At 39.9% G+C, this 12,299-nt stretch overlaps 1 long non-coding RNA gene across 3 annotated transcripts; it reads right to left on the bottom strand.

Annotated features, from left to right (window-relative positions):
- Positions 1–619: 619 nt before the first annotated feature.
- On the bottom strand, positions 620–10,508 carry LOC125727494 (uncharacterized). 3 transcript variants are annotated; one of them, XR_007388776.1, is made up of 7 exons: positions 10,250–10,508; positions 9,396–9,461; positions 8,865–8,906; positions 6,275–8,619; positions 4,582–6,109; positions 3,937–4,110; positions 620–1,990 (listed from the first exon to the last, which is right to left on the bottom strand). It is a non-coding gene; the product is annotated as an uncharacterized LOC125727494 (long non-coding RNA). The 3 variants fall into 3 exon arrangements; XR_007388777.1 differs by lacking the exon at positions 620–1,990 and having other exon boundaries at positions 3,744–4,110; positions 6,922–8,619; XR_007388775.1 differs by lacking the exon at positions 620–1,990 and having other exon boundaries at positions 3,744–4,110.
- Between the last annotated feature and the right edge of the window lie 1,791 nt (positions 10,509–12,299).

The following is a 12,299-nucleotide window of genomic DNA, read 5'->3' on the forward strand; positions in this document are numbered from 1 at the left end:
GGAGGACACTGGCACGGCCTTCTACTGTCCTCTAAAGAGACAGCGGTGTCAGTTTTCAGGGGTGAAATCCGTCCTTTTTCCCTTGGTCACCAGTATGTTGTTGCACCTAGGTCGGGTGTATGGGGCCGCTGATGCCCTCTCACTCACACCCGCTTTCCCTGCTGCAGCGTCGTGCTTCTCACCTGGTCCTTCCTTTATGACGAAGTGGTTCTAGTTCTTGTCCGGGGACCCGTCAGGCGCCAGCCCAGCCGTCCGGGAACAGTTCTAACCACCGGCCTGTGGCGAATTCACGTCGCAGGTCTTTCACTCACTCCCTATGAGCGAGACTGTCGACAGCTTTCGGTGTCGTTCGTCGGCGGACTGGTCGGCGCCCTCTGGTATCTCTCTCCGGATCCGGCTCGAAGGACCAATTTATGTTAGGAGAAAGCGCCGTAGCTTTCACTCCTACAATCTAGTTATGTTGGAGAAAGCGCCGTAGCTTTCACTCCTACAATCTAGTTATGTTGGAGAAAGCGCCGTAGCTTTCACTCCTACAATCTCCTGTGTGAGGAAGCGCCGCAGCTTACCACTCACACACTTCCACTTCTAGGACCCAGGAATAATCGAGACAGCACACGTCTTTCTGTTTTACTTGCGCAAGGGTGCCCACTTCAGGTGCAACAGACAGTATCTGCGCCTCTGTTGAGTGTCACACCGGACAGTCCCTTGGCTTCTTTATTTATAGGGTAGGGGAGGGGTTACATGGGTCTTGTCTTTAAACTAGTCAATGCTGTGTGAGGCCTCCGTGAAACAGGGTTAATACAAAGCATTACATATCTCAAGGTGGGCCCCCTGCTATGTTGACAGAATCTGTTTCCTTTCTCAAGGTCTCTTATTCCTGCGTCACAATCTGGTAGGCCCCTGTGAGGACATCTTGTCTGCAACCCTTTCTGGGCCATGGGTTAGTTGTTAAGGGTTGCACGTACACATATAGGAGGATAATAATATGATAAAATACACAGATACACTCTAACAATGTCTGAACCAGTAAACACTGTGTTCTCCTGCACAGCTCCCAGTCTCTATCGTACACTGCAGACTCACAGAGTCTGTGTCAGACACAGTGTCAGACACAGGCTGCTGTACCACAGTCTTGCTGTTGGAGTCTTTACCTGAAAAGCAAAATGTTGATGATGACAGCGCTTTGAGAGTCACAATGGAAAACACAGATCCTGAAAAATATTTCTTGCCGATTTTAGAAATATTTTGGAATGGATGTCATGTTGTTCTATCCATCCATAAAATAAGTAACTTCTTGGAGAATAGTTGACATTCTTGTCTCTTTTTGTTGTATAACTATTTATTAGTATATATTCAGTAACACTTTACATTAACTGCACCTACATTATACATTTACAATGCATTCATATAACATTCATAATCACCATGTAATTCGTATACCTTAATATCCTAACATACCTTAACAGCTTTAATATACATTGATAACATTATATGATAACAAAGATTATATTATAACTGTAACACTGGCCCAAGAAGTGGAACGGAGATCTAGATTTGCACGCAGCCAGAAGTTTTATTGGCAGCACTAGTACGTAGCAATGAAAGGGGCTAAGCGAGGAGAATGGTCGAGGGGCAGAAGCATGTGTCCGAAGCCGAAAGAGGAACAAACACGGGACACGACAACACAGGGAAAGAGTACCAGGAGAAGCCGGTCTCAGCGGGGCAAGAGGTTCAGGTTCGGGAACGGGTCTGGGAAGAGGAAGAGGAACAGACAAGGTAAGTACACTGGGCGGACGGAACAGGTAGGAAGCAACGGGTAGACGATAGACAATAGATTGCTCGGTATGGCTCAATAGCATGGCTCAATACTTCGCAATGTCCCGATGGAGCTCAGTGCTTAAATCCATTCCGTCATTAAGCGTTCTACGGAGCACCTGGCTGGTCCCGCCCATGTGGGCGTGATCGAGACGGGCTATTCGGTGGGTTCCGCCTGCATGGGCATGACAATAACAAACATTATATGATAAGAACAAACATTATAATTGTATAATCATATGTTTCATGTTAGTGCATGAAGGTAGATGAATTTAATTAATTTCAATGTAAAGAAATGAAGTGTGTAAAGTGTATTTTATATTTTCATGATTTTCGTGACTATCAATATCCCTCTGGCTTATGTTGACCATTTTGTTTGTCTATTTTTTAAACATTAAATAAGAAGTGTGCACCGCAAAAGGAATTACTTGGTTTCATGCGGTTTCTACTATTTATTTTCTTGTGTGTTGAAAGGAAAGTTTTTCCTTTCTACCATAGCACTACAGCAAAAAGCAAGACATCATGGCAAATGCAATTATGCTTTATTCAAATAAACATGATTACATTTATTATTATATTACAGTTGATTAGCATAATATCTTCAAAGGTTTCATGATTTAATCTGCAATCGTCTGGCCTGAAATCTTTTCCTGCTACACTGAAAACTCTCTCAGCCTGTGCAGAGAAAGCTGCAGCCAAAGGGTTGGCATCCTCTGATAAACATGGTTGGCTCAGGTATCGGTGACATTATGTGAAGCTTTCATGGCAGGAATAGGCACTAGTTTGACTTTTGATCCAGGAAAAGTGTTTGGGACGTTTCTTAGGTTAGAAACTGCAGTCACTGCAGCCAACACTGACTTTTAAGGAGAGACACTCAGCTCTTCCTATGAGCAGATCCACCATGGTGCACAAAATGACAGTATAATTATTGTTTTAGGTGACACTTCAAATGTTGCATTATTTCATTCTGAATAAAATTATAATAGTGATACACAACAATGTTAATGTGCTTATGTGTAATTCATATTTAAATATTTGGCTGTATAGCTAAAAGCTATATTGTAGCTATATGTACTGTATGTATATGAATTTATTTGAATTCAAATACGTATTCATTCTGCTTCCTTAAATTCAAAAATGAATTGTAATTCTGCATCCTGTTTTCAACAGCGATTCAACTTTATTTCAGATGAACAAAATTAATTGAAATTTAAGGTCCATTCTCAAACCAGTTCTGAATGGTGCATATCCGACTCTTATATTATAGCATGTCTTTCTGAGACAATATACACTGACTGTTGAGTTAAAAAATTTTAAGAATATATTTTCTTTGTCGCCTAAGACTTTTACGCAGTAATATATATATCAACTCAAAACTGAAATGTAAACATTTTCCTTTAATTTATTTGAAAGAGGCTGCAATGTGTAACATTTTTCCAAATCTGAAGATTCCATATGGCTGAAGATTTCTGACAGCAAGCAAAATGTAACAAACTGTGAAATAATGTGATGCAGCGCATGTTCATGTATAAATGTAACAAACTGTATAATGATGTGATGCAGTGCATGTTCATGTATAAATGTAACATCAGGAGGGGTCCAACACATAACTGTATACACATAACTAAATCCACTTCACACAAGTAAGATGATACTTAATGCCTCCTATTAATTTGTATTCTTGTATACTTATTTTTACATATTTCAGCTATTTATGCGTGTAATAATAATAAAAAGTTTATAATTCTAATTGGAAAGCTTTTATAAATGTTTTTGTTTAATGCTGTATATAGAAAAACATTCAAGGACCAATGCTCGCAATCTACATCAACTATGTTGGTTAATTTTATATTGACACAGAGCTCAACTGTCAAAAATGTTTGTCAAAGGACAATATTATTGACACTTTAATAAAGCAAATATGAAAATAGTTGGAATCTCATTTATCTGTGATTATGACAAAGGTTCCATTTCCAAATGCGATTTCATTATAGAACAGAGCAGCGCAATAATACACTGCAGAATCTGACGGCTCCACGTTAGAAATAGTGAGGTTAAAACTCCCCTCTGCATTCAGTAAGGAGTAACGTTTTATGTTTTTATATTCCTTGTAAAATTCACCAGGTACGTAGAGAAGTGCTTTCGCGATGAGCTGGGGCTTCTGACCAGCAGCTTGCTAAAACCAAACTGCAAAAGAAATATCTTCTGGACGGAAGCATGTCAGGGTCACACTGTCTCCATGCTGGACCCTCATCAGGTAGCTGGGCTGAACAACATCCACAGCCAGTGAAGTGTCTGGAAAAAGAGAGAAACACAAATGAATAAACAAACAAACAAACAAACAAATAAATAAATATCATAATAATAATCAGAATACCTATTACATATGATGAAGATTAAATGGCCAAATACTTATTACACTAATCACATTGTACAGGATATATAAAAATCCCCCCAAAATATGATTTAATAGTATAGAACCCTACTAATGAAAATGAGAAGACCAAAGAGTCTGAACATCTTTGCGGTTCCACTGTTTAGAATAAACTGCTCTGCTGCTAAGTGAGAGATCATGGTCGTGGTCGGGATGAAAGGGCAGGAAACAGAGAGGAACAAGACACACATCAGGCTGATCTGATTGGCTGTTCACATGGGAACTTACGTAATAGTGAAAAAGCATCCTAATGTGCACTTATGTATTTGTACATAAGAAAAAACAGAAAGAATAAAATATAAGAAAAAAAGGAATCTTTTCTAATGTCTTACCTGCCTCTGCAGGCATCTGCTGTAATGTCCTCACATGCTGCATTCATGTCAGCCAGCAGGGCCATCTGAGCATGTGGCTAGCGATCGTAAGCCTTCTAACTCCATGCTGAGCAGAGCCCCTCGATCGGGTTAAGGAATGGGGAGTAGGGGTCCATGATGTTCTTTCATTGTCAGAAATTGCACCACTGTACTGTGCCCAGTCAATACATGCTTGGCAAATTAAGGTTCATGAGATGCACCTATGTAATATTACAAAAAAATCTTGAGGAAATGCAGAGTTCTGGAGGAGATTCTCATACTGTAGATGATGGCATGTGTTTATGTGCCATACTGAAGAAACTGTACAAATTGCTAGACATAAAACACAGGACTGGCAACTTTCAGCAGAAAATAGATGGTACGTTTTAACACCTTGATAAAAAACTTAAAATCCATAGTATGTGGGACAACCTTACAGAACCTTTAGTAGTCATTGTTCAGAACATTAACACGGATTAAAAACAATTACTATGAAAGTGCATTATTCAGTTAAGTTGTCCTTTTGTGAAGAGAAAAACTGTCTTTGAAAAAGCGAAACAATAGAACTAAGCTGCTGCGTTGGCACCCCCTCGTGGTGAATTGAGGATAGTTCTGTCTGAACCAGCTCAGCAGGAGATTTGGTGTCAGCTGTCGTGACAAACTTCCTGCTTAGTGAAGGAATCTAGCGGTTTGAAGGGCAGACATAAATAAATAGACGGTATGTACTTTTGATATATTGAGAGTCAGCCGAGACACATTTGGGGATGGCAAGAGGTTCAATATTTATTAACTTATCAGCTCCGGGAACAACGCACAAACACTCAACTTCCCTCTCTTGCCTTCTTCTACTTCCCTCCAACTATATGCTACTACTGCCATCTAATGGTTGAATCCAAGCTACTACAGTATTGCACAACATGCAACCCCGGAGGATGGTAGAGACACAGAAGGCAACGTACTGTACGGGGTTTATTGTTGGGAACACGCAAACAGGACTGGAATCAGCAAGTACAATCGAGTCCAAAAGCCAGTTCTACAGGTGGCATGCGAGACGCAGGACAAGTACAAGGGAGAGGTCCGGGTGGATCAGGATGGGATGGGATGGGATGGCAGCAAAGCAGGCAGATGGACCGGATCGGGGTAGACAGGAGGAAGACCGCCCTGTACTTCTTATGAAAACCCTCAACAGTACCTTGCATATAATGCAGCGCCAAGCAGAACTAAACAGGGAGTTGACGTAACTCAGGTGTGGCTGCTGCCGCTGCATTCTCCCGAGGGGGGCGTGACAATACAATGAATAATGAACATCTTTAAATCGGTAAAATACGATTTACGGATATATCATTATTCGTACGCCATAATTATTTAGAAATTTGACCGACATTTTCTGACCAATAATTGTACATTTTGCTCGATTAACCCTCTCTTACTTGATAATTTCAAGTGCGCTCTCATCTCCACTGCTGTCAGTGTATAATTCTCCTCAAGTCCCTCGGCCACGTCGCGCGAGCTGGAGGCATGTTTGGCGAGTCAGATTATCATGAGAAGGAAGAGATACATTGTGTTGTTCATATGTCATTGAAGAGACCTTGTTTCATGAACAATGAACTTTTATTTAACCACCAACATCTTCCATGCAAACCCACAACCTGCTCTGTGCCGTCGGTCTCCCTACCCCTTGTCTTTACCTCCTCCCAACCCTCCAGGTCTCTCTGCTGGTCACCAAAGGTACTGCACTACATATCAACACATCCCCCTTTCTTTAAAGCAGAGAACAAACATGCCTTAACATACCAAAATATTATATTGGCATTGTCAACGTCAGTATTCCCATTTTCATCATATCATTACTGTTTTTTTTTTTACATTTCACAATGCTTTCAAATAACACAAAACTCTTTAAAAAAAATAAACGCCCTAATTTTCACACCCTGCCAGCTAACAGCTCGTTCTAAGGCAATAACCGACACCATTGCTGCCTTTATTTGTAAAAATATCCAGCCTTACGGTGTAATAGATAACTGCTCCACATCTTGGAGCTGAGGTATCACATACCACATAGGAAGTTTTTCACCAGGAAATGAATCCCTGTTCTGTATGACAAAGTGAGACCGATAGCTGAGTGCCTAAAGAGCCGCAGTAACATATGATGTGATAGTCACTGCACACTACATAAAAGTCTTTATTCCTGAGCATGTGTTACTGCATTACCGAAACTGAATGTTTGGTGTACATAACGGAGATGGGTTTTTTTTCTTCAATGAAGTTGATTGTAATGAAAGTTTTTATCCGTGTTTTGTTGCAATGTCTTAGCAAGTTCACCTCTTTTTCCGTCCATGGAATTTTCAATGTGGTGATGTAATCCATCTAGCAAGTTCAAATTGCCCAGCTGTCTTGGCCGCTTTTGGGACAGGTGTGCACCACAAAGTTGTTGTTGAAAGTGATTACAGTTGATCTTTTTCTGCGGAGAGGAGATGCTTGAACAGGGTCAGTCAGAAATGCCCTTTATTGACATGTTCTTTAGGGTGCTTGTGGCAAGTGCTACAAGATGACCGACCTTGAAAGTGGTGACACCTTTGCTGTGATGGTCATACCTCCACATTCCTGGGGACTGGAGGAGGTATGTGGTATGGATTGTGCTTAATGTCATCCCTCTTTGCAGTTTATCTGCATTTCCCTGTTACAGTACTTGATGAGATGGTGTGTTTGATATTTCACTCAGGTGTGTCAAGAAGTGGAAATTTTGAAAAAAACCACGGCACAAGAACGTTGTGGGCTTCTCCCATTCTTTTGAAGACGATCTGTTCATGTATATTTTCATGGAGTTGTGCAGTAGGCAGGTGAGTCCCTGACTTTTATAGACGTCTTACTAAGGCAAAGACTTTGTGATGGATCAGGCTGCCCCTGTTTCTCCCTGCCCAGACACTTGGTGACATCCTGAAAGCTCGCGGGACTCTGATTGACCCCGAAGTCCGCTATTACATTCAACAGCTGATATCGGGGATAAAACACATCTACCGGCAATATTATGTCCATAGGGAAATCTAGTTCGATATGTGTACATGCACTCACGCTTTACTCAATTCTCTGTTTAATAATGCTGGCATTTCACATGGCATTGCGAGTGTAGCTCGTCTGGATTTCTGTGTAGTGTTCATTTATCAATTTGGTAAAGTCTGCAGTTTGGCAAAGTATTTGAGTCTATCCTTAATGCAAATTTGTTTGTCTTTCAGAAAACTTATTTGTCAGTGACAAAATGAAACTGAAAATCGGGGATTTTGGACTGGCGGTCAAGCTGGAGCCGAGGGACAAGTAGGTGTTTTTTGCAGAATTCCTGGCTAAGCTTTCAAATTTGTTTATACAGCAAGCTAAAGCACATGTGCGCTTAACGTTTTCCATTTGTGTGTGTTGTAGAAAAGTGTGTGGTACTCCATGTTACATGGCTCCAGAAGTGTGGAAACGAGAGGGCCATGGAACGGAAGCAGAAGTCTGGGCACTGGGCTGTGTCATGTACGTATACCCTATCAACCCTCCTCCCGGCCAAAGATCAGCATGGCTAATAAAATCTGTCTAACATTTTAAGAAGACATGCGTCTAACATACATAAATATGTTTTTTTTTTCTACTTGAAATAGAAAAGAAAAATGAATACTGGCACACAGTTGAGAGGAATTGCTCTTTTGGAAGCACAGCATTTTTATGTCAAATGTGAAAGACCTCAAACACCTTTGCTGCCTTTCTTACTACAGGTACCAGCTTCTGGTTGGGGAAATCCCATTCGATCACGACGATCGCTGTGAAATGATAAAGAACATCAAAGAAGCTAAATTTATTCTACCCCAGAACCTCGGTATTGAAGCTGGGAAACTGATGGGCAAAATATTTCAAATCGACCCACGGGATCGCCCGTCACCGCAGAATATCCGTGGCCACAAGTTCTTCACAAAGGTTGGTCCACTTGCAAACTGGTGGGATGTGGATGATTAGCTGGTCTGCTGAGGTCACTGGTATTTACCCTTCCTATAAAATTACAGTAACAAAAGATGGATGGATGGATGGATGGATGGATGTATGGGATTGGTTTGCTTAACTGATGCATGTTAAACCAACACCCTAGGGTTTCACTCCAAAGGCACTGCCAGCTAGTAGCTGTGATAAAGCGCCGCAGCTTAAAGCAGTAAATCGATTTGTGAAGATTTTCAACTGGTTCATGCACCTGCTACAAGCTGTAGAGGAAGTACTGAGTAAGTGCAGTGAAGCCCTACCATTGAGTACCTCCCCCAACTTCCTGTTCACGCCAGTTCCAGCTTTATGGATAGGGATGAAAAATGGAAAGACATACACAGAAAATAAAATGCACAACCAAACATAAAATACACATTAACTGAATCTGTGAGCTTCAGTTTTATACCCTTAGTTTCTCTGATTAAAACTAGATTTAAATTCCTCTTTAACCAATTTACCCTATTTTAGGTTTAGTTACTGTATGTTTAGACTTTCATAGCTAAATTTAGAATCAATAACCAATTATGTCAAGATTAAATTGTAATTGGCCGTAGATTAGACTTAGGGATGTTTTTAGATTTAGGTTCACCAGTTCCAATATGTTTTTTGATTACCCTTCTTAGTCCAACTCCACTCAGGTGAAGAAAGGGTAAGTATATAACAACTTAAATGAAATACAAATTAGTTACGTAAACTGCATAAAACAATTTAACAGTCCTACCACAAATCCGGTAGTTAAATGAATATGAGTTGTCAACACAAGAATCGGTTTAGTTCCTTGGGTGACTCACCATCGACATCCAACGATATTCGAATGCAGCTCCAGGAAGTTTAGGTTCCCGCTAAAAGGACCTGACCTGCGTAAGCAAACAGGTATTATAATACACTACAATATTTACTATATCAGTCACTCTGTCTAATCATTACAGTTATAATTAATCAAATATATGACACTATATCAAAGAAAATACTTTTACACATAATGTCCTTTTTTTTGGAGGGGGTGGATCAGGGGGGAGGGATTTTTTTTTTTATTTGATTGATTGTTTGAACTTTCAAATATGTAAGAAAATACATATTTGAAAATACATACCGAAGAGAGCAGACCTACTTAGTACGCCTCCTCAGTTCTTCCAGTTTGTTGCGTTTCAAATATATTAAATGTGAGAAAGTACAAGAATGTAAATTCCTTGATCCATGTGCATCTCATAAATGCCTTCCTAACCATGGATTTGGATACTGATGTTTCATTCGTGAATATAAAAATGATACTATTTGAAACCAATATTCTGTTTGTCATTTCCATTCTAAATGAACAACCAAGATTTTAAAATATATATCTAGAAAGAACGTGTATTAAAACATGTTGAAACACGAGGAATTTACAAAATGCAAATCTACAAACAAGTACGAGAACCAATTTTTTTTTTAAGTGGGCTAATCAACAAATAACCTTTCTTTAACAGGTACTCCGGAGAGATAAGTATTAGTTACCTTTCTTTTACAGCATAAAGAATTGTACATTCACTTCAATACCGAAATGTATTGAATTATATAATACACTCAAAATACACATATTTCTAAACCAAATTACTAAATTGTGCCTCTTTACTGCACACACGTTTAGCGAATAAGGAAAATGTACCTCTGGTCAAAATGTGCTCACGCGGCTGCTCCGTGCCTCATGGGTGACTAGTAGCAGGAAAAAACGTTCAGCCATCACAACCAATGTTGTCTCGCTCTCTGAATATTTCTTTAATATTTCGGTGTATCTCCAAAAGAAAAAACCTTTTGCTCTTTGTAATACAGCTTGTTCACCGTCTAAGAAAACTACGTGACTACATTTTTTCAGGCAACCTGGAAAAACCGGAATATTCCTGTTCTTCACTTATGAGAGGGCGTGGCTTCACTCAAGCCAATTGAGTTTAACCTCTTAAATCCCAGATGGTTTTAACTACACTATTTTTCTGCATAAAACGCATGTTACATATTCAACTGTGTCTTTCTCATCTCTTTAGTGTTGTGTCTGTCTTTATTTGAAAAATGTGCATCGTTAATGTGTTTGGCACTCTCCTAAACGTCAATAACCAGAGACAGACAAATGGGAGTAAAAGACAAACAAAAAAAGTATCAAAATGACAGTGTTGCATTTTTTTAACACAGAAAGAGTCATTTCAGCTTTACTGCCACCTATGAGTTAATGGCTGCCAGTGTTTGTGTTAAAAGTGTCTGCAAATAAGTTTAACTCCGGTATCTTACTGAAAACGCGCCGCCTTCTTGCCTGCTGTCATTCGGCTAAGATATAGGCGACTCTGGTAAGTAACAGGTAAAGTTGTCGTTTAAAGTAATGCAAATGTGCATTGCCGGTTAGTAATTGTTTTACTATATCACGTTACGTCATTTATAGTTGTAGTACAGTGCATTCTGAATCCATCCTAACTAGCCATCTAGCTCATGTGAACATGAAGCAGTACCGCCTTCCAGCTTGGTTTTGCAGAGGGGTTGGTTGCAAATGCAAACAATCCCTTAATGTCCGTGTGTTGTGTTCAGATGTGAAAATAAAAGATAACTGTCAAATTCACTGTTTATGTCCTATTATACAAGATAGCACTGTAAAATAATTTGCTATGCATATGGATGCCCTGCATTGGTGCTGGGACCCCGTGGGCCCCAACGGAAATCTCGCGGGAGCGGGCGGCTAAAAATAGACAGCGGATCCCAAGATTATTGGCAGGATGGAGAATGTAACTGATGTAATTTATTTTGTGTTATATATTCGTGTTTGTTCTGAGCCATTGTATTAAGTTGTGATGTTCAGCTAGTTTGAATGTATTTCTTTGAAATTGGGTTCAGGGTTATCTTTTGTTTTTAAGCTGATCTTGTTTGTTTATAATGATATTTAAACATTTGTTGTATCAATTTGGTTATTGTTTTTTTTAATAACTGCAGATATTTGCACATTTGATTAGTTTTTGGGCTCAGTTTACATTTTTTCGTGATTTTTTGTTGAATTTGTTTTATTTATTCAGTTCTTGTTCTGCTGGAATAAGAATTGAATGCATATAAACTTATTTAATCATACAGTATATCCGTTAATGGATCTGCGGGTGCGGGCGGGATTGGACAGAAATATTGCGGGGGCGGGTGGGAGTGACAGAGACAGCCTGTGAGAGCGGGTTAAAAAAAAAACAGTCCTGCGCAGGGCTTTAACACTAGCGTTTGTTTTTAGTTCTTGATGCCCCCAGTCGGTAGCCCATGTATGTAAATATGTGGGTAGGATAACGGTTAAACCCCCCGATTCCCATGCAGCATTTGATCACAATTGATTGCATTCATGCTGGGAGGAGTCATCCTGTCTTAGCAGAGTCTCTGCTGAAGCTGTGTGTCAGCTTATTCTCCAGGTCTGACTAGTTTTTGTGTCGCTCCCCACACTTCTGTCACAGTAGATAGTCCTGACTCCCATGCGGCTTAATTAATGAAGCGGCTCTTTCCTTGCATCTAATAAATGTAGCAGCTATTTACTTGCATCTCTCACAGAAGCAGATGCTCCCTTACATTTGATCTACTACAGTTTTTTATAAGGTGTTTCCTTTGCTTTTGTCAGCCCTAATTCCCAAGTTTCTTTTGCAGTTTTTCCTGATATCTCTGCCACAGCTTCAGCTTCATTTTTTGCAGCCTCTCCTACACTGTCTGCT

This window comes from Brienomyrus brachyistius, unplaced genomic scaffold (assembly GCF_023856365.1).
Source record: "Brienomyrus brachyistius isolate T26 unplaced genomic scaffold, BBRACH_0.4 scaffold99, whole genome shotgun sequence".
Classification (NCBI taxonomy): Eukaryota; Metazoa; Chordata; class Actinopteri; order Osteoglossiformes; family Mormyridae; genus Brienomyrus; species Brienomyrus brachyistius.